The sequence below is a fragment of the Neoarius graeffei genome, chromosome 6 (assembly GCF_027579695.1).
Source record: "Neoarius graeffei isolate fNeoGra1 chromosome 6, fNeoGra1.pri, whole genome shotgun sequence".
NCBI classification, from domain to species: domain Eukaryota; kingdom Metazoa; phylum Chordata; class Actinopteri; order Siluriformes; family Ariidae; genus Neoarius; species Neoarius graeffei.
The window spans coordinates 19,153,154-19,178,989 of NC_083574.1; the positions used below are offsets into that span (position 1 = coordinate 19,153,154).

Below are 25,836 nucleotides of genomic sequence, written 5' to 3' on the forward strand. Positions count from 1 at the left end.
ATGCTGTGACGTCAGTGGAAGAACACGCTGCGGTTCACTGGCTGTTCTACTCAATGGAAATGGCAGCTGGCATCACAGTTCTGAACAAAAGAACAACCAAATACTGGTACTTTAAGCAGTGATCATGATGGCATGATTTTATCTGATTTTAAATAAATGAGATTGATGATAATGTGAATGTTCACAACTAGTACATACAAACTCTGCAGCTTCTGATTCAGCAGCTGCATCATACTCTGCAAAAACATCATCAAGAACCTACAATATAAATGGAAATGCAATACACTAAGCTCAAATGACTTTTGGAAAGTATAATTTCTACATTTTTTCTACATATTCTTGAAGTCGGTCATCGGGGTACTTGCTACCGTTCCCTAACAACGCATGGCAAAGGGTAAAATGTAGTGTTGCTACGAGTATTTGCTAAAGCCTCCGGTGGAAGATCCTCGATGTGCTGATAAGACATACAGTTCTATATAACACACAAGTGTCACGATGATCACAAAACAGATGCAAATTGTTAAAATACCTAATTTTTAAGCAATCGTGTTGATCTCTTCCGAATAGAATCTATGATAGCCTACCCTCTTTACCCTTTGCCTCTCGTTGCTAGGCGGCAGTTAGATGAAAGCCGCAAGCTTTCACAAGCAAATACACGACTGGTATCACGCCGACTTTGATTACATTTATGATTATCATGAATGTGTACTCTATGATGTGTACTCTATGAGTGCTCTGGAGCGAGTGACTTCCAAGATGGCCGCGCAGACCGCATGGTTACTATTTTTAGCATCATCTCGGAGCACTCTACAGTGCTACGTATCTTTATCTTATGTCGTTTCACAACACATGTTCTGACAGGAGGACTGTCTTTGGAGGAGTCGGCTTGTCCCAGGCGACTGCTGGATCCGGCATAGCTACTAGTAGACCCCCTCCGGAATACTGTAGGCACTGCTGATGGTAGTAACACACGTTTGTGCTGAACTGAACACCCAAGAGATTCTTTTAAGCTGGGAAGGGTGTCAAAACAATCCAAATCGAAGTGTTCAGAGCACAGGACGGATGTTGGTGAGGGCTCCCACTTGTCACGAGTGCGCCTGACTTGCTTCACCCACTTCGCATGCAGCTCGGGATCTCTGGGAAACTTGAATAAACTTACCCCATCCTTGTGGGGTTTGGAGCAAAAGCCGGCAACAGAACGCGAAGGCATCCATCCATCCATCCATCCATCCATCCATCCATCCTATAATAATGTATAATAATAACAAACTGAACACCTGTTGCATCAACAACAAACTGGTAAGTTAGGAGGAAGGTTCTTTTGCTGACGTCATATAGCCCCTCCTCCTCCTCCGTCTCCTGGGTGCTGCAGCCCCGTCAAATTTGCCCAAATAGCCGTGTTTTTTATCATAACTTGTAAAATAGGTGCCTTCGTGAATTAATATATGGATCATCGGGAATTACTTTTTATGTTATAAAACATTGCCAAAGATGTCAAAAACGTGTCATCAGATCTTTAAGATAGATGTGTTACTTTTCAATTCATTTTGCCATCCTATAGAGGTCTTTCACTGACGTCACAGGTTTTTGTTTTTCATGCAGCGTCAGCCATACTGCTGGGCAAACAAAGAAACATGACTGTGACAGTTAATCATGAAAATCAAGATGACTTTAGTCAGTACAGTCTCTCTGAAACAGGGCTCGACATTAGCACTTGCCCGATGGCCCGGCGGTGTTTTTTACGTCTTTCGGGCCAGTTCGGGCCACTAAATTTGGCCAAACAGTGGCCCGGGCGGGCCAGTACGGTTTCGATACAAATTAACAAATTTTATTACTGGCATTTTACCCAGAATTGTGAAGAAATTGTTCGTAAAATGCACCTTTTCGATACGAGGTCCACCATCTTTGTTTTCATCACGCTCCGCTCCGCGGCAGGAGTGTGACAGCCATCCCCACCTTTCATCCAGACTTGGGACTGGCCTGTGTGTGTCTTGTGGCTATTATATAAAGGTGTATTTAAAAAGTTCATTGTATTTCTATTAGAATATCTACAGTGGTGAGAATTCAATATCTACAATGTTGAGAATATATGAGCCAAAGTTGAAACCAGGACAAAAAAGGGAAATATGTCTGCATCACACAGGGTGGGTTACAGGCAAAGCTTATTCTGTAAACAAGTTGGTTGCATGGTGAGGCAAAACTTAGCTTATTCTAAAACTTTTATACAAACAATTGTTAATGTAAAACAGTAATCAACAGCATGTGTTAAACGAACAGAGAACAAGAACAAAGGAAATTTTTAAATGGAACTAAGGAATTGATAGAACAAGAAATGCAAACAATAAAATATCAATGTGAGCAAACAATAAAGATATAATAATGTTAGCAAAATATGAATAATCTTATTTTCATTAATTTCACCTTAAAATGCACCAGAATGCACGAATATGAATTGAAAAATCAAAATTTTCTGGGGGAGGGCCCCCGGACCCCCCCCTCTTTCTGCAAGCACCTGCGGTGCTTGCAGCGCAGCTGTGGTTCGGGTACCACGCGCATTCGGGCCATCACATTTTCCATTTGGGCCAGTAACTTTTCAATTCCACTGGCCCAATGGGCCACCAGTGGTAAATGCTTAATGTCTAGGCCTGTGAAACGATTAAAAATGTCAATTATACCAACAGATCATCTCATCTCATTATCTCTAGCCGCTTTATCCTGTTCTACAGGGTCGCAGGCAAGCTGGAGCCTATCCCAGCTGACTACGGGTGAAAGGCGGGGTACACCCTGGACAAGTCGCCAGGTCATCACAGGGCTGACACATAGACACAGACAACCATTCACACTCACATTCACACCTACGGTCAATTTAGAGTCACCAGTTAACCTAACCTGCATGTCTTTGGACTGTGGGGGAAACCGGAGCACCCGGAGGAAACCCACGCGGACACGGGGAGAACATGCAAACTCCGCACAGAAAGGCCCTCGCCGGCCACGGGGCTCGAACCCGGACCTTCTTGCTGTGAGGCAACAGCGCTAACCACTACACCACCGTGCCTCCCCCAACAGATCATGTTCCATCCAAAAGCTGAAATGTGCAGGCATCACGGATCCATATAATTTACCCACAAATGTATTTATTCCACTTGAAAAGTGCTCGGCAAACCAGTTACCGAATTTGGGACACTACGACGTCCTGAACTACTTAGTATTTGGTACTTCTACATACACTGGAGATGCTAAAGGCATTCAGAAGTACAGCTGCCTACCAATATTCTGAGGCAGGTTTCGTGCCGGAATGTTATGGGAAATTCCTGATAAAGAAAAGGACCTTATTATGACGGTGAAGCTCAGACATGGACTTCTAATAATAATAAACAAGCCAGGGCTGAGATCTAGCATGTTTTATGGTGTTTAGCCGAGTCTATGTTATCATTACATAACAAGCCTGCTGCTCATCGAGCCAAGCATTAGGTCTAATAAAATATATCATGTCCAAAGCCCACATCCAGATCTACGTTTTAACATTACACAGAGATTTCAGACTAACCTGATATAAAATGTTCTCCACACACATGGGACCGCTTTATCATCCAGTCTTCCTGTTTAACTGCAGCTCAGCATTTTTCTCATCTTTCTGGGTTTACCGGGAAGCGGTAAAAAATGAAACCAGGCTTATCTCCACGTCTGTTATTACATCCAAAAGCACTACAGGTCTCTGGCATTTGTTCTTTTAGATGTAAAAGTTTATCTGTAGATGTTTACTGAATTGGGCTTACAGTCACTCGCGTAGACTTGTGCCAGTCGTTCTCAGACATGAAGCTTACCCGGTAATATGGCCACGTAAACAAATCCGCAGTGACAATGACGTCACGTGAAGGGCCTCTATACAAACAGTATAGGCAGGATACGTTATAGTTTTAGATGTATTTTTGGTATCTTTCTTGAAATTCTCTTTACATGCTGAGAGCAGCGAATAAATCAAGTGCTCTGGGTGGGGGAATCCGGCGTCTGTGGCAGTCACAGGGTTGTAAAAAATAAATACATAAATAAAACTACCTGTCTGTCTATGTGCGTGCACTCTGCCCATGCACTCCGTGTGTGTGACTGGAGTCTTCCACAAGCTCAGGCAGACATCTTGCTAAAGCTATCCAGCTAGTCGACAGCTGTGAGTACATGTGAATGAGTGAGTATGACAATGACGTGATATAACCCCCCCATGCAATCTCTCATGGATGAGTCCTTCAGCAGTAGTCAGGCAGTGCGCGTTCATGTGGGTTTTTTTTTTTAGAGGAGTGGCTTAGAAAGAAAGGCTGAAAGGAGGGGGTGAGACTTTCCAGTTGGATACTTTCAAGCTCTAACATGCTCTTGCCGGTTCATCCAAAAGTACCTACCTTTACTTTAATAGCCTACTGTTATTTACTGACTTCAGCACAGAGAGGCAAACCGTTATCTGTTTCATCTTAGCTTCCCTTGTCCGTGCTTGCCAAACAGATAAAGCCATGCTAGCCTTCCCACGCATGGAATAACTTCGGTCTCAAAACATGAATGTGGGTTTAAATTAAGAAAATGAAACGGCGTGGTGTTTATCAGCACTATTTCACTACACAAGTATCTCCACTGCAGTTCAACACAGAGCGCGTGCACATGTAGTTTTATAATGAGCTTAATTATAGCCCCTAATTTATGTTTATTTACCTTCCCAACTTCAGTTTTGTAAGCACTACTGAGCTTGTTACGGAGTAATTCAACCAAAAACTAATGATTAAATGCTAATCCTGGTGACCAGCAGCAACAGCTGACATGTAAACCAGCTTCCGGTATTTTGTGTCGTAATGACACGACTGGTACACGACACGTTACTTAGAAGGATTTATCTAAATAAAAGAAGGTGGTACACGATCTCACCAGTGATGTGCAAAATCTATAACAGATTGAGGATTGAGTTTTCTTGATTGGCACTGCCAGCAAGCAGTACGCGACCTTTTCCGTACTCACAGCCCTCTGTCATGGGTGCCTTTGCTTCAGGCATCTGTACTTATTCCAAGAAATATGATAGAAGAGCAGTAACCAGGTACCTTGCAAAAGAGATGGTTTTTGTCAGAGAAGGCCACTATCTTGGAACTGGTTACAACCAGCTTGATAACTGATACGAATTATCCAGCAACCGATATTTTTCCCCTTGTTCAAAATTGTGTTGATTTGTAATTGGTTGCCATACAGATGTTTGCTGGACCAGCGAGTCATTTACATGTAAGCATAATGACACGCAACAGCAACACCCCATGCCTACAGGTTTTATTTCTGTTATTTTTTAAAGGTCCCCTTGCATTGTTTTTTCATTAATTGTGCGGTGGTCTCTAGTATGAATGAATGCCCTGTGAGCCGGTTTTGGTGAAAAAAATGCTGTGGTTCTCCTGTTTCAGGCTGTTCTAGTTTGGTGGCGGGAGAATGACAGGATTTCAGCTCTTACTCATTAATATTCATGACATGTCAACGTGTTACCTCTGATTGGCTAACAGCAATCAGTAAACGTGTTACCTCTGATTGGCTAACAGCAATCAGTAAACGTGTTACCTCTGATTGGCTAACAGCACTGTGACGCTACCTCCAGTGGGTCAGAACAAGCGGATGTGGGTGTCTTTGTAAAAACTGTTTTGATTGGCTATTATGGTCTCGACGTCGATGTTTTGACCAATAACAATGTAAATGTGGCAGCGGGGGCGTGGCCGAGCGGCGGTCTGTGAATGGAGGGCGGAGTCAGGGAAGGTAAGTGGCAGAATCACTGCACCTGACGGGAATTAACGTGTTTTTGTGTCTCTTCCCTGGTGACCGCGCCCTATAAGAGGAGAGGGAGTGCAGAGGAAGTGAGCGCTCTCTCCCCAACCAGAACGCTTGTGTGTGCGCGCGTGCGACTGGGAGGGAGTTGGTCATTTATTTATTTATTTATTTACTTGAATACTCCCTGCGGCAGCGGCTCTCATCAAGGCACGAGGCACGGAGCGGAGCTCGCCTTGGGGGGTGTGGGGGGAATAACGTTCCCTGGCTGGGAGCTGACGGGCCCTGGCTGCGCTCGTTCGTTCGGGAGAGGGCAGGGGTCACTGGCTGCCAAGTCTGGGGAGGCTGGGACCTCCCCTGCCCGAGTTACGAGCGTGCAAAGTCGGGCTGGAGTCGCCATTGAAACAAAACTGATGCGGAGCACTGCGCTGCGCCTCAGGGCGAATTATGTCCCATGGCACGGAGCTAGCCCGCCCAGGGAGCACTCTTTTGTTCGGGAGAGGGCAGAGGCTACTGGCTGGGACCTCCCCTGCCCGAGTTACGAGCGTGCAAAGTTGGGCTGGAGCCGCCGTTAGAAACGAAACTGGTGCTCCTCATGCTTTCTTCCCGTGGGCGGTCGCAAGCCAAGGTGGGCGAGGCTATGAATACTAATTTTCAAAGTGACGTAAGTTCGTAGGGCTTTTTCAGATCCACTCGTTTTTCCGACTATTTTCTTTCATAAGCTAATACAGGGAATGGGAGTAGAATTACATTTTCGCATGCAGCATGCATATGCAACTCTGAGTGAACTATGGTATTTCAAAAAGAGCCAGTATTAAACGTTTTTGGTGGAAGGGCACCTTTTAAATTTGTTCTGGATGATCAAGTCGCTAATTGAGATCTTTTTTTTTTTTTTTTTTTAATGGGAACTTGCAAGCAGGGAAAAGTCAATATCGCACAAGCCTATTGCCAGAGCTGTGCGGAAGCAACACTGTACATGGTCCACATTAGACAGGAAGGGATTGTGATGACTGGCTGAAGACTTGAAGCTCACAGCTGGAGGAAGTGGCTCGCATTCTTTCTGGAGGTCAAACATGTTGGAGGGAACCCGCTGGAGATTGTGTAAGCGTGCACTGAAGGCACCATTAGAGAATCGGATGCACTCAAAATTCAGCAAAGTGGCTTTTCAGGAAGAAAACTTGACTCGTTATTCCAAGGTGGTCCAATACGTAAAGGAATGGCTGAGTAGAAAATCTTGCTTTCCTCATGACACCAAATGTAGTCATTCAACGAAGACGCTTTATTTGTCCTTGTTTGTGCATACCTAGGGGGCGCTACACAACTTGAGAAATCTTAGTCGTTTTTTTATCACTTGTTTTGCGGACTACATGATATTTTTGTCTTTCACCATGTCAGATCAGGCAATCTTGCCATAAATTCTTGACGTCTCTTGGTTGGAAGACTGGCATCACTACAAGTTTGACCCGCCAATCATTGTTGGCTCTCAAGGAATACATTGTATAGGGATGATGGTTTTCCGTTTCCGAAAATTGCCAGTTAGGTTTTGTGATTTTGCCAATTCTGTGGTTTTTTTTTGTTTGTTTGTTTTTTCCCCCCCTGTTTTCTGTAATAAGAGATTGGAAAAAGTTTCCATGTACTGATGATAGTTTTGGAATTTTGAAATCCATAAAAACAAAACTTGAGTAATAATTAATTAAATAATATTGGCTGGCTTTTTTTCATGGTATATCAGATATATTCCATTCAGCTAGCATGATACTGAACGAGACGAAGACAAGCTATTCCATGCTAGCTGAATGGAATATATCTGACATACCGTGAGAAAAAGCCAGCCAATAATAATGTTGTTGTTGTTGTTTATTATTATTATTATTATTATTATTATTATACACATTCCCTTCGGGTGTTCAACGCGTCTTTCTCCCCCTTTCAAAATTCTCTCAATCTTCCCTATTTAACGAAACGGGTGGCACGGTGGTGTAGTGGTTAGCGCTGTCGCCTCACAGCAAGAAGGTCCGGGTTCGATCCCCGTGGCCGGCGAGGGCCTTTCTGTGTGGAGTTTGCATGTTCTCCCCGTGTCCGCGTGGGTTTCCTCTGGGTGCTCCGGTTTCCCCCACAGTCCAAAGACATGCAGGTTAGGTTAACTGGTGACTCTAAATTGACCGTAGGTGTGAATGTGAGTGTGAATGGTTGTCTGTGTCTATGTGTCAGCCCTGTGATGACCTGGCGACTTGTCCAGGGTGTACCCCGCCTTTCACCCGTAGTCAGCTGGGATAGGCTCCAGCTTGCCCGCGACCCTGTAGAACAGAATAAAGCGGCTACAGATGATGAGATGAGAAACCTGGTGGCCATGTTTGTTTAGAAATTGTCACAGTCGCTCGCTAGCACGGAAGTTTTACGTCTCTGACGTGTGACGTCATGTTGTCTTGACAACCGTGCAATACCGTAAACCGTATTCAGTGCTCATTCTCTATTGGGTAGAATGACGTAATACACGTAGGATTAGCGATATGATAACAATATTGCTTGCTATCAAACCAAATGAATGAAACCTGCTAGAAGGGAATAGAACACGTTTTTATTCCATCGAAAAAGTGTCTTGAATGTATAATATTTTCATCTCATCTCATTATCTCTAGCCGCTTTATCCTTCTACAGGGTCGCAGGCGAGCTGGAGCCTATCCCAGCTGACTACGGGCGAAAGGCGGGGTACACCCTGGACAAGTCGCCAGGTCATCACAGGGCTGACACATAGACACAGACAACCATTCACACTCACATTCACACCTACGGTCAATTTAGAGTCACCAGTTAACCTAACCTGCATGTCTTTGGACTGTGGGGGAAACCAGAGCACCCGGAGGAAACCCACGCGGACACGGGGAGAACATGCAAACTCCACACAGAAAGGCCCTCGCCGGCCCCGGGGCTCGAACCCAGGACCTTCTTGCTGTGAGGTGACAGCGCTAACCACTACACCACCGTGCCGCCCCTGTATAATATTTTTTTTTATTCAATTTCTATGTAATTACAGACTTTCAGGTTCAAATTGAGAAAGCGAGAGAAAGAAATTGAAGAAATGTGTCGTATCGCCTCCGCTGAAAGACATCAAAATGAAATAAAAGACATCATGTCATGCATGAGGAAATGTCACCATAAATTCACAAAGTAATCAAGTCACAGAAATAGCAGTGAATATGAACTGGTAGCTGAAACAGCCGGGAGAGCGCTTCAGAAGGATTCACCCAAACCGAGCCTCGGTATCATCGTATATCAACATTATGAGCTGCTTTGTATTTTCCGTGGTTCCCGCTTATAATCCCCGGATGTACACTGATCATAAGCCCTTGTGTCATTTACAACATGGCGGAACGTTGATAGTTTGTTGATGATCCGGTTTACCAAGATTCAATTTCTAGTTGCGTGGATTGAATTTCTCGGGTTTTCAAACTGGATTCCGACAAAAACCTGTTTTCCGTTTTGTACAAACAGTTCCGCGATTTCCATGTTTTTTCCGTGATCGCGGAAAATCATCATCCCTAATTATAGGACTTGTCAAACTAGGTGAGAAAATATAACAAATTCCAACAGGCTAGACTTTGCATTGGGGCATCCCAGGTGCCACATCACTACTGTTTGATTGTTACACGACAAGGTCAATTTGTCGTTCCCAGTCACGTGACTCTTCTTAACGATTTCACTTCCAGTAAAACAGCTGGTGGTCAAGCAAACCAAAACAGCTGCCGCAGTGCAAACAACTAAGCTGATAAGTTATAAGTAATCTAGAAGCCACTGCTCGCTTTAGATATCTTCAGAAGATTGCTGTGTGCAATGGAATCGACCCGTACAGTCTGGGAAAGAAGGATTTATCATCCGATCTCAAAAACTATGCTTCAGTCGAGTTCCCCGACATCTCGAACTATCTGGTGTTGAGCAATTCCAGCGTTATGGACGTGACACTTGAACTCAAAATGGCAACAAATGACCCAGTGCATGTTTTATTGTCTCCCAGTATTTAAACAGGTGTTGCATATTTTAAGGCTGTACCATACTGGAGAAGTGATAGAACAAGAACAATTCCCATAGTACATCTAGGGCATGCCAGAAAATGCCAATAAAAGATGCGTTATGGATGTGACAGAAAAAGTATCACTTTTCTTGGGTGACTGTACGTTTTTATCAAACTCTGTGAAATTGTAAACCTAATGTCGAAATGGAGATGTCCATTTGATAGAGGGGTCCAAGGTGAATATTAAAAAATCTTTGTTTAAAATATTTTGTATTTCATGCAGAGTTTCGGAAGGAAAAGTCAGCGTTATGGATGTGACGAAATTCCGTTATGGATGTGACGCGTCTGAAATAGACATGGCATATGTTTAGAAAATCAGCAATTTAACCACTATAACCCTTTGAAAAACTCTCTAAATATCAGCTAAAACTATCAAAGTTCTTAAATAATATTTAGGATGGCTATTGTTTTGCCGTTTTGTGGATTTTAGCATACATTTCTGTGGCTTGTGGCAATAATATAGAATTGTACATGATCAAAGTTGATTTTAGCTTGGGGTTTACATTATAAGAAAGAAAGACTGACATATTAAGGCGAAGGGAACGATTCTTGTGACAAATTGGTTCAACTTATTCACATCTGTACAATACAGGCCTAGGCGATATCTCCCGGAGTGGTTTTGATGTATTACATGTTGCTTTATTTTTGCATGGTGAGGTTGACATTTACATGGAATTGCCCTCTTGCGGATGTCCTTCTACACCGCAAAACAGATGAAAGCGTGGAAGAGTACGGAGGCTTACGGCGTTTTTGTACGTAGCTGGGTAAAGGACCTCACTATCAAGTCGCTGCCGAATGAATCCTGTATTGTTTTTGCCCGTGTAAGGATTTTTTTTTTAAGCTTTTCGTTCGCGTCTTTACAACAAAGCGCTGCAAGTTGAAGTGTAAATAAACAACAGTTCACTTGATTCTCACTTGTGCTGGCTCTTATCTCTCAGCTAAATCATTCACAAAGATCATCAGAAACCCCTTTAAAGACCTGGATCTTAGTTAAACAAGACGGAGAAGAAGTGATCACGGCGCATTGTAACTGTACGACTGGGGAAGAATTTTGTCGCGACCTTCATGCATATGAACTTTGTGAGGAGTAAACAAAGAAACAGCTGGGGACTTTAGCACTTCGTGATTTAAAGTACCGTAAAATAACGACACACAGCAAGAAAAGTACCGTATTTTCTGGACTATAAGCCGCTACTTTTTTCCTAGGTTTTGAACCATGCGGCTTATACAAAGGTGCGGCTATTCTGTGGATTTTTCTTCCACCGCTAGGGGCGCTCTAACCGGAAGTAGAATCAAAAATAAGATAGACGAAAAATCAATGCAAAGAAGAATTAGCAGATCTTTAGCAGATAGAACACGCACGACAAATTACTAACTGGTAATTATTTTCAAATCCAGCGAAGATGATTAAAGTGACTTGTGGTTTCAAACACAGGAGAAATGAAGGTAAATAAATACCGGTTATTTTCTCTTGGTTCTGTTCCGTTTTAATCAGCAAAGTTGCTGCCGTGTTAAAAGGCACTGTTCGGAAAGAATCTGTTCAGGTACATACATGTACATTTACAGTACAAAATCGTTCTGTACATGCAGTAAATATCTAATTTTTCAACATAGATATCTGCGGCTTATAGCCCGGTGCGGCTTGTATATCTTTTTATTTTATTTTATTTTTTTAAATAGAGCGGATGCGGCTTATATACAGGTGCGCTCTATAGTCCAGAAAATACGGTACTTGGAAAACGCTAAGGACAGAGCTGAGAGGGAAATACAAACCTTTCACCAAGTGATCACTGCAAACTCGAGCATGCTTCGACTCGGCTGCCTTCGATTTCACTGAGAGGTTCAAAAGACACCTTTCTCAACGTCTTTTTCTGAAATCCTGTGTTCGTTCACCCTTTTTTATTAGTTCACGGGGAACCCTGAAGAAACTTTTATCAGTTTCACGGTTTGATCGATTCCAACAACCTAAAACAACGCAAGCGTAAGGCATTTTTCATGTGAGCAATGCACCTTCTCCGTACAAACGCTTTGTCAACTGAGCTTTGGTAGACCATCGGGTAAAGTTTTGAATGACTAATGAGGCGGATGTGACGTCACGTGAAACCCAGCAATCCAGTATATTTGGTCCTGAAGCTGGATTTTGTTGGTCATGACAAAATCATGTCACAATCGGGCTCAATCCCGGTATTAGACAAATCCTGCTTTCTCATGAAATTAAACATGATCATGCGAGTGTCGAGATCAGCCTGAGCAACTGGATGTGGTAGTTTTTTGTTTTTTTTTTCCTTTTTTTCTGCACTAGTCTGTTTTGGAAACCAGAAAAATGCAGAGGAAAGAATGGTTTGAGTGGAGACACACAAGCATCTGTTCTGCAAAGAGAACTGGAGGCATATTTTTCGACTGAGTGACATCGCGGCTAATAATTTCAATTTCTTGTGCTTACAGTAGTTTCCTCCCGGAGTCTTACTGGCTGTTGCTTATCGCTGTTCTTGCAGTTTGTCATGACGTGCTTGGATTTCTTCACCCAAATCTTTATCTTCAGGCGACACAATTGTCAAAAAGACAATTCAACGTCAGCTGTGGAAAGTGGACCGATTTATTATGTGCACGACCTCCAGGTTTCTGGTCCAATTCCAGCTATGAGGTTTAAGGAGCAGGACGATTACAGATTGTGCGGAAAATGATTGTTTTTAAATACCAGGGTAAAACTACTCCTTTAGCAGCAAACGTTACCTTCAGGCATTTCTGGCTTTCTACAGATCTCGCATATGATCTCGTCTAATTAGGACAACATAGTTAAAAATGCATGAAACGGAGCAGCCGTGTATCAGTGCTGTCTGTCTTATTATCCCATAGGGCATATAAAATCGAATCGTTGGTACTCTGTCACTTGTCAGTACATATCTTCATTCTCGATGCAGACAACAGGAAAGCGGGAGCAGATCTAATCACAAGTAGTTTTTTCGCATTAAACAGTCATGTACTGTATGTGTGTGGTTCAGAAACCATGTCAGTCACCATGCTGGTGTAGCAGACAAGAATCTAATCTCTGACGTGACTGACGCCAGCACTGCTACACACATGCTTACCGTGTGTGTGTGCGTTTCTTTGTTAAAGGCATTGTGAGTATGGTCTTTGGCAGATGTGTCATGCCTCAGAAGTGAGATAAGATTCCTTCTCCAAACTATGTAGGTGAATTATTGAAGAGATGATCTACTTGATTTCCTGGTTCCCGAGTTGTTTGCGACGAGTCTTTTTTTTTTTTTTCCGCGAGTGCTGGCGTTAATTCCTAATCTTTTTTTTCCTCCAAATAATTTTCCAGTATCCTTTTCATTTTTTATTGTACTTTCGCTTTCCTTTTTCCGTTTTTTTCCCCCCTCTCTCTTTTTTCGGAAGAACACCGAGACCGGAAGCTTTCTCTTTTTCTCCTCCTGCGTAAAGACCATAAGCGGAGGCCATCCACATCGGCTCTGCTTTAATGTCAACAGATAGTCAATCAAGGTACGTGAATCCTTTCATCTAGGGATCGACCGATATGTTTTTTTCAGGGCCGATACCGATTATTATGGAATTGGGATGCCGATAACCGATATGTGCAACCGATAAATGTAAACATTATAATTCACATGAAATTAAACCTAGCACACACTGACACAGACCTTCATATCCATGAAATGTATGTTTAATTGTAAAATTGAACATGAAATTTTGTGCAGGGAGATGCCAGCAGCATTTGTACAATAAAGTCAAACATTAGTTAGAATAAAATGAGAAATAAAATAAATATTCACCAATAAAAAAATAAATCACTCCCTACTATATTACAGCTCACCATTTTCAGTAGAAAATAAATGAAAATACACTCTGGATTCTTTTACACTAAGAACTAAGTGAGACTTACCAACTTCAAGTAGTTTTTAAATAACAAACCAAGTGTAGGGAGCTGCCTGCAGTATTTTTTAAAAAGTAAAATCAAACATACGGTAAAGTAGGCTATCACTCCCTATTAGGAGCGGCTGCTCCTTTAAGAGTATATCGCTTTCCGAATCAGAAGCACTAGCGAGGAGAATCACTTGCGCAAGAATTATAAATACTAGTCACACCTGGCTTGTTTAAATGTTCAAATAGCGCTTTATAAAGTTACAACATACAAGTGCAGTGCGCTTTCTGAGCATGAGACACGTCATGAAGTTTACTCATCACCATAACAAATAGCCAGTAGGCTTGCGCTAGCCTACAGAACACAAACACTACGTTTTATTTCGTCTTCCCTTGACCACCTCTCTGTATGGCTGTCATTCTACTGTTCGAGTAGAACTACTGACACATTCACAACGTTTCCAGACGGGGATTTAAAAATGACTGCAGCCTACGTTATGCTGTTTCAGCGAGACTAGTTGGTTGTAGGCTAATTCAAGTGCTTCCTTCCGTAAGCTAAGTTTGCCTGGCTACACAGATGCAAATGGACAATTTTAACGAGTAGTAGATGAAGAATGTAAACATATAATGATGATGTGCTTTTGCAACTTGTGTGTTTGTGACTTATTGCGGGAAAAGCAGCGTGTCCTTACCTTGATACGGGCGCCTTGAAACAGTTCAGAGTGTTTAGCTGCGCGTGTCGATTGGTTATATCTCTTGTGCCAAACAAATCAGATGTTGTGGTGGGCGGGACCGTGTTCTTGAACTCGGAGAGGCGAGTGCAGGAAAGGACGTGCAGTGACAGTCGCGTTAGGAACGAAATGGCTGCAAAAAGGCATGTTATCGGCATATCGGTGGAAATTATGGCCGATACCGATAACCCTAAAAATGCAGAATATCGGCCCGATATATCGGCCAGGCCGATTATCGGTCGACCCCTACTTTCATCATGGCATACCTTCAGCCTGTTCAGTGTGCTGAGTGCAGGATGTTTAGTCATTCTTCTTCCGTCACTAGCGATAGCTTTATTTGTGAAAAGTGCAGATTAGTTAGCTCTCTGACGGAGATGATTATAGTGTTAGAAGCGCGTATCCAGGCTTTAGAGAAGGTCAGTGAGAACGAGAACAGTGTAGTTTCTGTAGGGGAAAGTCTGGATGCCCTAGGTAGAGTGAGCAATCCCCCAACTCCGGCATTAGAGCCCTTACAGCGGGGCGAATGGGTGACGGCTCGGCGGCATAAGCGTAGAGCCAAAGCTACCGCTGAGGCTCGCCCACGGGAGCACCACTCCTCTCCGCATCACGTGTCGAACAGGTTTGCTCTCCTTAGTGATGCACCCACTGAGAAACCTGAAAGAGCTCCTGTTATAGGGGACTCTATCATACGGCACGTGAAATTAGCTCAGCCTTTAGGGGCACCAGCAGCTTTAGTCAGGTGTATACCGGGAGCCAGGGCGCCGGACATAGCAGGTAATCTTGGGGTCCTAGGCAAGCGCAGGTTCTCAAAGATAGTTATCCATGCAGGAGCTAATGATATACGCCTTCCTCAGTCTGAGGTTACTAAGGCTACGTTCACACTGCAGGCTGAAGTGACTCAAATCCGATCTTTTCGCCCATATGTGACCTGTATCCGATCTTTTATTGACTATATGAACGACACAGATCCGATTTTTTCAAATCCGACCCAGGCCGTTTGGATATGTGGTCCTAATTCCGATTCCTATCCGCTCTTTTCATATACGACTTCAGTCTGAACCGCCAGGTCGCATTCATCCGACTTACACGTCATCAACAAGCCACAAACGTCTCTATTCTGCGCTGAAGTAGGCGGCGGGTCTCTCAAAAAAAGTTACAACATGGCGCATAATCACGGGCGCAGATGGAGGGTGGGACGGGTGGGATTCGTCCCACCCAGATTTAAATTCACCTCGTTCGGTCCCCCCCACTTATAGTGAGGAAAAAACGTCTATGCTGTCTTTCTTTGCATAAGGCAAACCTCACGGAAAAATCAAAAGACTAATTACCATTCGGTTTATTGAGGTGCACGGCAGTGTATACATAGTTGCAACAACTCACATAAAACAAAGACTGATATTCGGTTGGTTGAGCTGCGCAGACTGCACAGGTTGCGAGCTCGAGCTTGGTTGCTATGGTAACCCACAACAAGTTTGACAGGCATATCGGGGTTGGGGTTGGTTTGCTGGCAGCTTTGTCCCCCTCCCCAGTTCAAAAAACGTATCTGCGCATGACATCAATGCGAGGGACGCTTCGGGCTGTGAAGGTTCTGAATCTTCTCAATGGAAGGACGCAGAGGTTAGGGAGCTGATTTCCATTTGGGGGGATGCAGCTATTCAAGCTAGATTGGATGAGTCATACCGCAACCGGGCGGTTTTACTTCCGTAAACACTGGCCATGCTCACTGCATGTGACGTCGTCGTATCCTGCAATGCGCATGCGGAACACTTTTAGGTCGCTTTTCGTTCATACTGAGGATCACATACAAGTCGCATATATTTGTTAATGTGAACGATTTCACAAAAAAATCGGAATTGAGCATTAAGCCTTGCAGTGTGAACGTAGCGTATGAGTAACTTTGTAGAGGTGTTTAAATTAGCGAAGGCGATGTCCGATGCTGTAGTATGCTCTGGCCCCATCCCAATGTGGCGTGGCGATGTAGCTTACAACAGGTTATGGTCGCTGAACTGCTGGTTGTCCAGGTGGTGCTCTGAAAACAGTGTGGGCTTTATAGATAATTGGGCTAATTTTGAGGGCACTGCTGGCCTGTTAGGGCGGGACGGTATCCATCCCACTCGGGTAGGTGCTGCTCTCATTTCCTGCAGCATAGGTCATAGTCTCAGAACAGGCCTAGTTAATTTCTGACAATCCAGAGCCAAGGCCAGGGAGCAGACGAACAGGCTAAACCGACTGTCTGCTAGCTGCACAGAGTCGTCACTCAGGGTCCACTACATTTGAGACTGTGTCTGTTCCCCGAGCTAAACAAAAAGGTAGAAATATTCAGAGTTTGTTCCAGTAACCTAATCAATATAAAATTAGATCATACTGACTGTACAGCTGCTGCCAGCACCTTTGATCTAAAGGTGGGGCTATTAAATATTAGATCTCTTACATCTAAAGCGCTAATGGTTAATGAACTCATTATTGATCAGGAGTTTAATGTACTTTGTTTAACTGAAACATGGATTAAGCCGAATGAATATATAGCATTAAATGAAGCGAGTCCTCCTGGATACAGTTATATACACCAGGCTCGTCTAACTGGCAGAGGAGGAGGCGTCGCGGTTATTTATAATGATTATCTAGGTGTAACACACAAACCTGGTTATAAATTTAATACATTTGAAGTTCTTCATACTAATATAATGTATGTAGCCTCGAAAAATAGGTCTGCCCAGTTAATTCCATTGCTTATTATTTACAGGCCCCCGGGGCCATATTCTGAGTTTCTTTCTGAATTTGCAGATTTTATCTCAGACCTGGTTATTTCCTTAGATAAAGCTTTAGTTGTCGGAAATTTTAATATTCACTTCGATAACCCAGAAGACCCTTTAAAAACAGCGTTTGTGTCCATCTTAGATTCAGTAGGGATTAATTAGAATGTCATAGGACCGACCCATAATGGTGGTCACACCCTCGATCTAATACTAACATTCGGGTTAAACGTAGAAAATATTGTCATACTTCTACAGTCTGAAGTTATCTCAGATCATTATCTCATCTCATTCAAACTATGTCTGAGTAATAATATATGCACCTCGCCATGCTACTGTATTAAACGTACATTCACGTCAGCTACTGCACAGAGCTTTATAAATGATCTCCCAGGGTTGTCAACTTTGATTGGGTCACTGTCAGCCCCTGCAGAACTTGATCAGGCAACTGAATGCTTAGTCAATGTTCCGCCGTACTTTAGATAATGTAGCTCCTCTTAAAAGGAAAATGGTCAGAGACAAAAAATTAGCACCCTGGTATAATGATGACACTCGCACATTAAAACAGACCATTTGAAAATTGGAACGCAAATGGTGTCAACCAAAATTGGTAGTGTTCAAATTAGCGTGGAAGGAGAGCTTCCTGAAGTATCAAAAAGCTCTTAATACTGCGAGATCAACATATCTCTCCTCCCTAAGAGAGAATAACAAAAATAATCCTAGATTCCTATTTAATACTGTCGCAAAATTAACCAGGAATAAGTCTACTATAGACACATGCACACCTGCAGTATGTAGTAGTAACGATTTCATGAATTTTTTTTAATGACAAAATTGAGAATATCCGACGACAAATTCAAACTACTAATTTAAGGTCAGACAATGTAAGTGACCCTGTAGTTAACCATATAACTGTATCAGATCAGCAATTAGATTGTTTTACTCCCATTAGAGAAACTGAATTATTTTCGTTAATCTTGGCATCAAAAGCTTCAACTCGTGTACTAGATCCCTTACCTACACGTGTATTCAAACAGATAATGCCTGAAGTAATTGAACCGCTTCTAAAAATAATAAATTCTTCTCTTACGATTGGCCATGTACCCAAATCCTTTAAACTAGCAGTTATCAAACCCCTGATTAAAAAACCTGACCTTGATCCCTGTCAGCTGTCCAATTATCGGCCAATATCAAACCTCCCCTTTATCTCCAAGATCCTTGAAAAAGCTGTGGCACAGCAGTTATGGTTATATTTACGTCGGAATAACATCCATGAAAATGTATCAGTCAGGATTTAGACCTCATCATAGCACAGAGACAGCTTTGGTTAAAGTAGTAAACGACCTGGGCGGCACGGTGGTGTAGTGGTTAGCACTGTCGCCTCACAGCAAGAAGGTCCTGGGTTCGAGCCCCAGGGCCGGCGAGGGCCTTTCTGTGTGGAGTTTGCATGTTCTCCCCGTGTCCGCGTGGGTTTCCTCCGGGTGCTCCGGTTTCCCCCACAGTCCAAAGACATGCAGGTTAGGTTAACTGGTGACTCTAAAATTGGCCGTAGGTGTGAATGTGAGTGTGAATGGTTGTCTGTGTCTATGTGTCAGCCCTGTGATGACCTGGCGACTTGTCCAGGGTGTACCCCGCCTTTCGCCCGTAGTCAGCTGGGATAGGCTCCAGCTTGCCTGCGACCCTGTAGAACAGGATAAAGCGGCTAGAGATAATGAGATGAGATGAGTAAACGACCTACTGTTGGCGTCTGATCAGGGCTGTGTCTCGCTGCCCTTGTTGCTTGACCTTAGTGCAGCATTTGATACCATGGATCATTCCATTCTTCTGGATAGACTAGAGAATGTTGTGGGAGTTAAGGGAACGGCCCTCTCCTGGCTCAGCTCTTATTTAACTGGTCGCTATCAGTATGTTGATGTAAATGGTGATTTTTCTAGACATACTGAGGTAAAGTTTGGTGTTCCACAAGGTTCTGTCTTGGGTCCACTGCTTTTTTCTTTATATTATATGTTACCTCTGGGTGATATTATTCGTAAACATTGTATTAGTTTCCACTGTTATGCTGATGACACACAGTTGTATGTTTCTGCAAAACCTGATGAGAGACACCAGCTTAATAGAATTGAGGAATGTGTGAAGGACATTAGACACTGGATGCTTATTAATTTCCTTCTGCTTAACTCTGACAAGACTGAAGTACTTGTACTAGGACCACATACAGCTCGAAGTAAGTTTTCTGATTACACAGTAACTCTGGATAGCCTTTGGTTCTTCAGGTACAGCAGTAAAAGACCTCGGAGTGATTATTAACCCCAGTCTTTCATTCGAAACTCACATTGATAACGTCACCTGGATAGCTTTCTTTCATTTTAGAAATATTGCCAGGATAAGAAATTTAATGTCACTACGTGACGCGGAAAAACTAGTTCATGCTTTCGTTACCTCCAGGTTGGATTATTGTAATGCCTTACTGTCTGGATGTTCCAATAAGTGCATAAACAAGCTCCAGTTAGTTCAAAATGCAGCAGCAAGAGTCCTTACTAGAACTAGAAAATATGAGCATATCACGCCTGTCTTATCCACACTGCATTGGCTCCCAATCAAATTTCGTATTGATTTATAAAATGCTACTATTGACCTTTAAAGCACTGAGTGGTCTCGCACCACAGTACCTGAGTGAACTTCTGGTCCTCTATGACCCGCCACGCCTACTTAGATCAAAAGGTGCAGGCTATCTGCTGGTACCTCATATAGTGAAGGCTACATCAGGGGGCAGAGCCTTTTCTTACAAAGCCCCACAGTTATGGAACAGCCTTCCAAGTAGTGTTCGGGAATCAGACACTGTCTCAGCGTTTAAGTCTAGGCTGAAAACACATCTGTTTAGTCAAGCCTTTTGTTAATGGTGTTTGAGGTAAAGGAGTAGATCTGGAGGGTCCTCCGACAGAGTGTTTTGGTAAACTGGGATGTATGGATGCTGTCAGTCCTCCACTCTCTTGCTCACTCGAGTTTGTTGACGGTGTAGTGGCTGGCTGCTTTATGTCCCGGGGCTCCCTCATGCCTGTGTTACCCTCTGGCTCTCCCCTTTTAGTTATGATGTCATAGTTGTCGGAGTCCCTGCTTGTACTCAGTGCAATATGTATACTGTTCCTACTTATTCAGGTGACATTGGGCATACCTTACAACCTGGGTTTCTCTCCCCTCCCTCCCAAAAAAATCTTCTCTCTGAGTTACATGTCAATCCTGGGATCGAGACGCTGACCTCTTCCGCTCCTCGGACCTGCCTGATCCATCCTGGTGCCCTGTGTCTGGTTGGAGTCTCATCGCATCACTCCTGTGAAGGACGGCCCCATGTGGACAGTTGAAAGTCACACCTGGAGGACGCTCTGGACTCTTACAGTAATACTTTTATGGCTGAGGACTACAGTTGACTTGCTAACTTTAGGACTGCAGATGTCATGAACAGTTTTGCACTCAAGTTTCCATCAATGAAGAGTTACATCATCAACGAAACTGACTTCATGTTAAAACTGTTAATGTTATAGTCATGCTGTCTGTTGTTGCCCAAATGAGGATGGGTTCCCTTTTGAGTCTGGTTCCTCTCGAGGTTTCTTCCTCATGTCGTCTGAGGGAGTTTTTCCTTGCCACCGTCGCCACAGGCTTGCTCATTGGGGATAGATTAGGGACAAAATTAGCTCATGTTTTAAGTCGTTCAAATTCTGTCAAGCTGCTTTGCGACAATGTTTATTGTTAAAAGCGCTATACAAACAAACTTGACTTGACTACTCAGTAGTCTTGACCGAGACCTTGTTCGTCAAAGCTGAGGTCAATCTCAGAAAGCAGCTTTCACTCTTTCAGTTTTGCCCTCGTTTTTTGCACGTTGCCATCCATTTCTCTGGGAACAGGAAACATTATTTCCCTTTTTATCCCCCGCTGGCCGAAAGGCCCGAAGGGGGATTATGTTGCAGGGAAGTCCATCCATCCGTCGTCCCGTCCGTCCCAGAAAGGGTTCTCACCTTCTGAAATCAACTCCCCTCACAATTTTTCACGAAACTTGGTAAAAGGCTTTGTTATAGGACAGTAATACGCATGTTGCAATTTCGTTTGTAATATATTGTGCTCTCAGATGACTCTTGTTATAAAAGCGTTACATGTTAATACACCATATTTTATTTCAGCTCATTACAAATATAAAAAAAAAAACTGGAAGCATTCTTTTCCTAAATTGGAGGTATGAATGAAGGCAATAAGTGTTCGTGATGTCATATATAAACACAATAATTGTAATGATCTATGTGTATTTTAATTGTGCACTCTTTATATGTTAGAAAATGTACAGTGGGCTTTGTAATGCTTTAATAGTTATAATAGATTTCACATTCGATGCTCAGTGTTATGCTTCATCAAAGTACTCAGTAGATGAGATACACACCTTATTTTTGAAAATATTAGTCTGGTAACTTCCTGGAAAGACCTCTCTCTCTCTCTCTCTCTCTCTCTCTCTCTCTCATGTACACACGCACGCACACTCACCAGTGACCAAGGCCCGTAGAGCGCTTTATTCCCCTAACAGGGATCTGGCCTGCCCCTTATTAGCATATAAGAGAGAAGAGCAAGCAAGCAAGGTGATCCTCCTCTCGTCCCTGCAGTGATTTAATGTGCACACACAGTAGGCATGTGACGATAAATTGCGATACAAATTTATGACTATTTGAATCAGTGAAATGAAAAATAAATCGCGATTATCAGGCTGCGTAATCTCTCCGTTTTTCCTTGCTGTAATTCCATTGTTTAGACTGCAGAAGCCGCAGTAACATACAATAGCAGGAATACACGTGACTTCAGTATAGGCAGAAGTAACACACCTCAAGGCATTACACAAAAAAAAAAAACAGATCGAAAATGGGAAAGAGCTGTTGTGTGATTTGACTGTACAAATAGATTTGACGAGAAATTGGAGGTCTCGTTTTACAGACGGCCGAAGAAAAATTGTAGGTAGGAAAAGTGTATAATGAACAGTGTGTGTGTGTATATATATATATAAAAAGACTTATTTGTTATTAATGTCTTTCATTTTTAATAAAAGGAATATATTAGTTAATTATTTTTAATTCATCCTTTACAAATGTGCATAAATAATTGTTGGGCCTTAAAAAAAAGAATTTGTTTATTTATTTTTTTTTAAGTTAACAAAAGGAATATTTAAGTTGATAAAGAATAGGAAAATAAATGATGCTTGTTTTTGGTAATAGAATTTTTTTCTTTTTTTTTTTTTTCAAAAATATTGTGGGAAAATCGAACCATGAACCCAGTATTGTGAATAGGGGTGAATTGTTACATGACACACGCATGTACAAACAACTACTCGGTGCTCCCTCCACTCAGTCTGTGTTCAGGGATTAATACATCAGCAAAGCAACCCAATGAGACTTGGGATTGTACGTCACATTGCACTGCATTATGGGATCATTCCGCCATTTTGGAAACGCTTGTTCTTTCTATATGCATAATTTTGTCTCTTGTGAGTGTGTAGCATGCAGCTCTTTTTGAGGACAGAAATAGTAGTAGCCAAAATGTATAGCCTTCAGTCCACTATACGATTTATACACACCACTTTTGTTTCAAATGTATTTAAGTTTAATTTACATCTGATGCGCGAGGCGTTATATTAGCTACATAGACTCGCCAGAGGCACCAGTGATTGCTCCTACTTCCTTGCAGGCTTTATTTCTCTTTGTAATTTCTCTTCGTAAAGTCTCTGTAGAGATTGAATGCGAGGTCATATATGGTTGGAGGATACCAAGGTCAAACCACGGGTTTAAGTGTTTCTTCTGTTTTTGTGTATCGAACAATAAAATAGGAACTAATTGCAGGTAGGAAATAAAGGTGCGAGTCGGGAACAGAAGAAACATCGCCCTAGGATAAAAGCCATTTGTTTGTATTTATCCACTTGCTGTCATACCTAATTTCCATAAAATTGACAAACTCTCAGTTCAGTTCAAGTGATGCTTGCCATGGTCACTGAAATCATGACCCTGTCAGGCCACGCCTCCTTTATGGAGACTGAGCAGCATGGAGGCCATGCCTCCTCCACTAAGCCTGACAGGCAGCAAGACCACACCTCCTTCATTGAGCCTGACAGGCACTGAGGCCATGCCTCTCTCACTGCGCCTAACACTGAGGCCACGCCTTTCTCACTGCGCCTGACAGGCACAGAGGATATGCCTCGCTCACTGTGCCTGACAGGCACTGGGGCCACGCCTCTCTCACTGCACCTGACGGGCACTGGGGCCACACCTCTCTCACTGCGCCTAAAGCTGAGGCCACGCCTTTCTCACTGTGCCTGACAGGCACAGAGGATATGCCTCGCTCACTGTGCCTGACAGGCACTGGGGCCACGCCTCGCTCACTGCGCCTGATGGGCACTGGAGCCACACCTCTCTCACTGCACCTAACACTGAGGCCACGCCTTTCTCACTGTGCCTGACAGGAACTGGGGCCACACCTGTCTCACTGCACCTAACACTGAAGCCACGCCTCTCTCACTGTGCCTGACAAGCACTAGAACGATCCTTCTAATTCAGTCCATCCAAGCCAAATGTTGTTCCGTGAACAATTTTTAATTGCTATGTTCCCTGCCATTTTAATTATGGGCTGTTTGAGTTGTGTCATCATGGCGAATTGCTTTAATTCACTAAATAGTGCACTATTGTATATGCATGCACTTAAAATGAGTCACTGGTCTCAGACAGCTGCTTTATTTAACCATGAGATGAATAGCCTGATGTTCACATGTAAACAGTAAGATTCCACATGAACTAGAAGTTTGTTTCGATTATTTTGATGACTTAAATGTCAGCGTCGCTTAGGAATTCAAGTCATCAAACTAATCAAAACAAACTTCGAGTTCAAAAATGTTCACCAGTGATTCACTGCCACTAAGGTTTAAAGGTGTAAACAGAAATGTCAATGTCACGTTGGAATTCATGTTTACACCTTTAAACGTTAGGGTAGTATCTCACTGGGCTGCGACAGCCTGCGACTAGTTGGAGACACAACAATTGCGATAAAATATGCGAATTTTCACTTGGAGTCACACTGAATTGAATTGAATTCGCATATTTTACCGCCATTGTTGTCTCTCCAACTAGTCGCGGGCTGTCGCAGCCCAATGAGATACACTCGCACTTCCTGTCTCACAGAAACTGACTTGAGAAGGGTTCGTGACGGCTTTGCGACACCAGCGACGCATTTGCGGCTATTTTGAGAGAAATTTTGTCGCACGAATTTTTTGAGCATGTTCAAAATTTCAGCGACGAAGGAGCAACAGTTTGCGACTCGTGCGAGGAAATTGAGAAGCCCCGCGAATGTTTCAAGACACTTTTGAAACTCTCTCGCGAATGACGGTCGCAAGCTGTCGCAGCCCAATGAGATACTGGCTTTAGTGGCAGCGAATCACTGGTGAACATTTTTGACATTTGGCCAAAACAAACAGCTGTTCACGCATTTAATGTGTTCCCATGAGCCATCTTGTGCCCGCCGTCACTTGTGCCCAGCTGTAATATAGCTACTTAGTGTGCATGACTTGGGAAGTCAAAATATAGGTGCCTGAAGCCGAGTGTAATTACAGTTTTAACTGCAGAGTCTTTTCTTTAAAAAAAGAAAAAACCTTTACCAACGCACTTGATGGAAACTGTCGATGTTCCAGTCGCCTTGCTTTCTCCACCTTTGCATTGCTCAAGTAAAAGACTTGACAGCTAGTTTGTTAAATCTTTAGGATGGGTGAATAAGCGAGCTTATGGGTGGTGTCTGTATTCCCTAACTGTTTTTCACAACAGTTTTAGTGCTTATTCACCTCCTACATTAAAAGCACAAATTCACGCTTTGCTTTTGAATGCACCATTACCATTAGGTGTGTGTGTACGTGCGTGACAGAGTCTGTGTGATACCTCAGGATCCCTGCACTCTGCCCTTAGCATGCTTCATGAGGGCATTCTGAGTAAAATGTTGTCCAGTGTTGCCATGGTGATGGAATTTTGGACCACAAGTCATCATACCCCCCCTCCCACACACACACAGACACTTGTACACAGACAGTCACTACAGATGTTGGCATATAAGCATGCATCATGGGCGCGCACATATGATAAAGCGTGTCCTGTATGGTGAATGGAGCAGCTAGAGCTGAACTGATGAGTATTGATGGGGTGTGTAGTGGAGAGCGGCATCCCTGCCTCCCCTCGTGTGTGTGGGGTGGGGGGCACAATCAATATTTGTCTCCCTTGTATATAGCCCGGCCTAATCTTTTCCGCAGGCATGAGTTGTGATGTATGAGGAATGAGGTAGGTGTGTGTGTGTGAGAGAGAGAGAGGAAGAGTGAAACCAGTTAGCTTGGCATTATGAGTACACACAGGAAAAAAATAGTAGCTGTCAGCTCACACTTATCAAATTTATTGCAACTCTGTGGTCTGATGACACAGTACAGAGGTGTCCGAAGGCTGTCTGGCTGTCTGTCACTCACTCACTCACTCACTCACTCACTCACTCACTCACTCACTCACTCACTCACTCACAACACACACAAACGGTCATTATTCAGCACAGGGGCGTTATATCGCACCACTGTGCGCATCGT

At 43.2% G+C, this 25,836-nt stretch overlaps 1 protein-coding gene across 4 annotated transcripts in view; it reads left to right on the forward strand.

The window, feature by feature from the left end:
* Window positions 1–25,836, forward strand: part of sipa1l3 (signal-induced proliferation-associated 1 like 3) — a 330,706-nt gene that overhangs the window by 116,488 nt on the left and 188,382 nt on the right. The window contains exon 1 of one of the 4 annotated variants that reach the window (XM_060923389.1): window positions 13,124–13,345. The exons of the other annotated variants lie outside the window; for them this stretch is intronic. The gene's annotated coding sequence lies outside the window, so the exon portion shown is untranslated. Of the gene's footprint in view, window positions 1–13,123; window positions 13,346–25,836 lie in introns of those variants that run through there. 4 annotated transcript variants of the gene reach the window in all.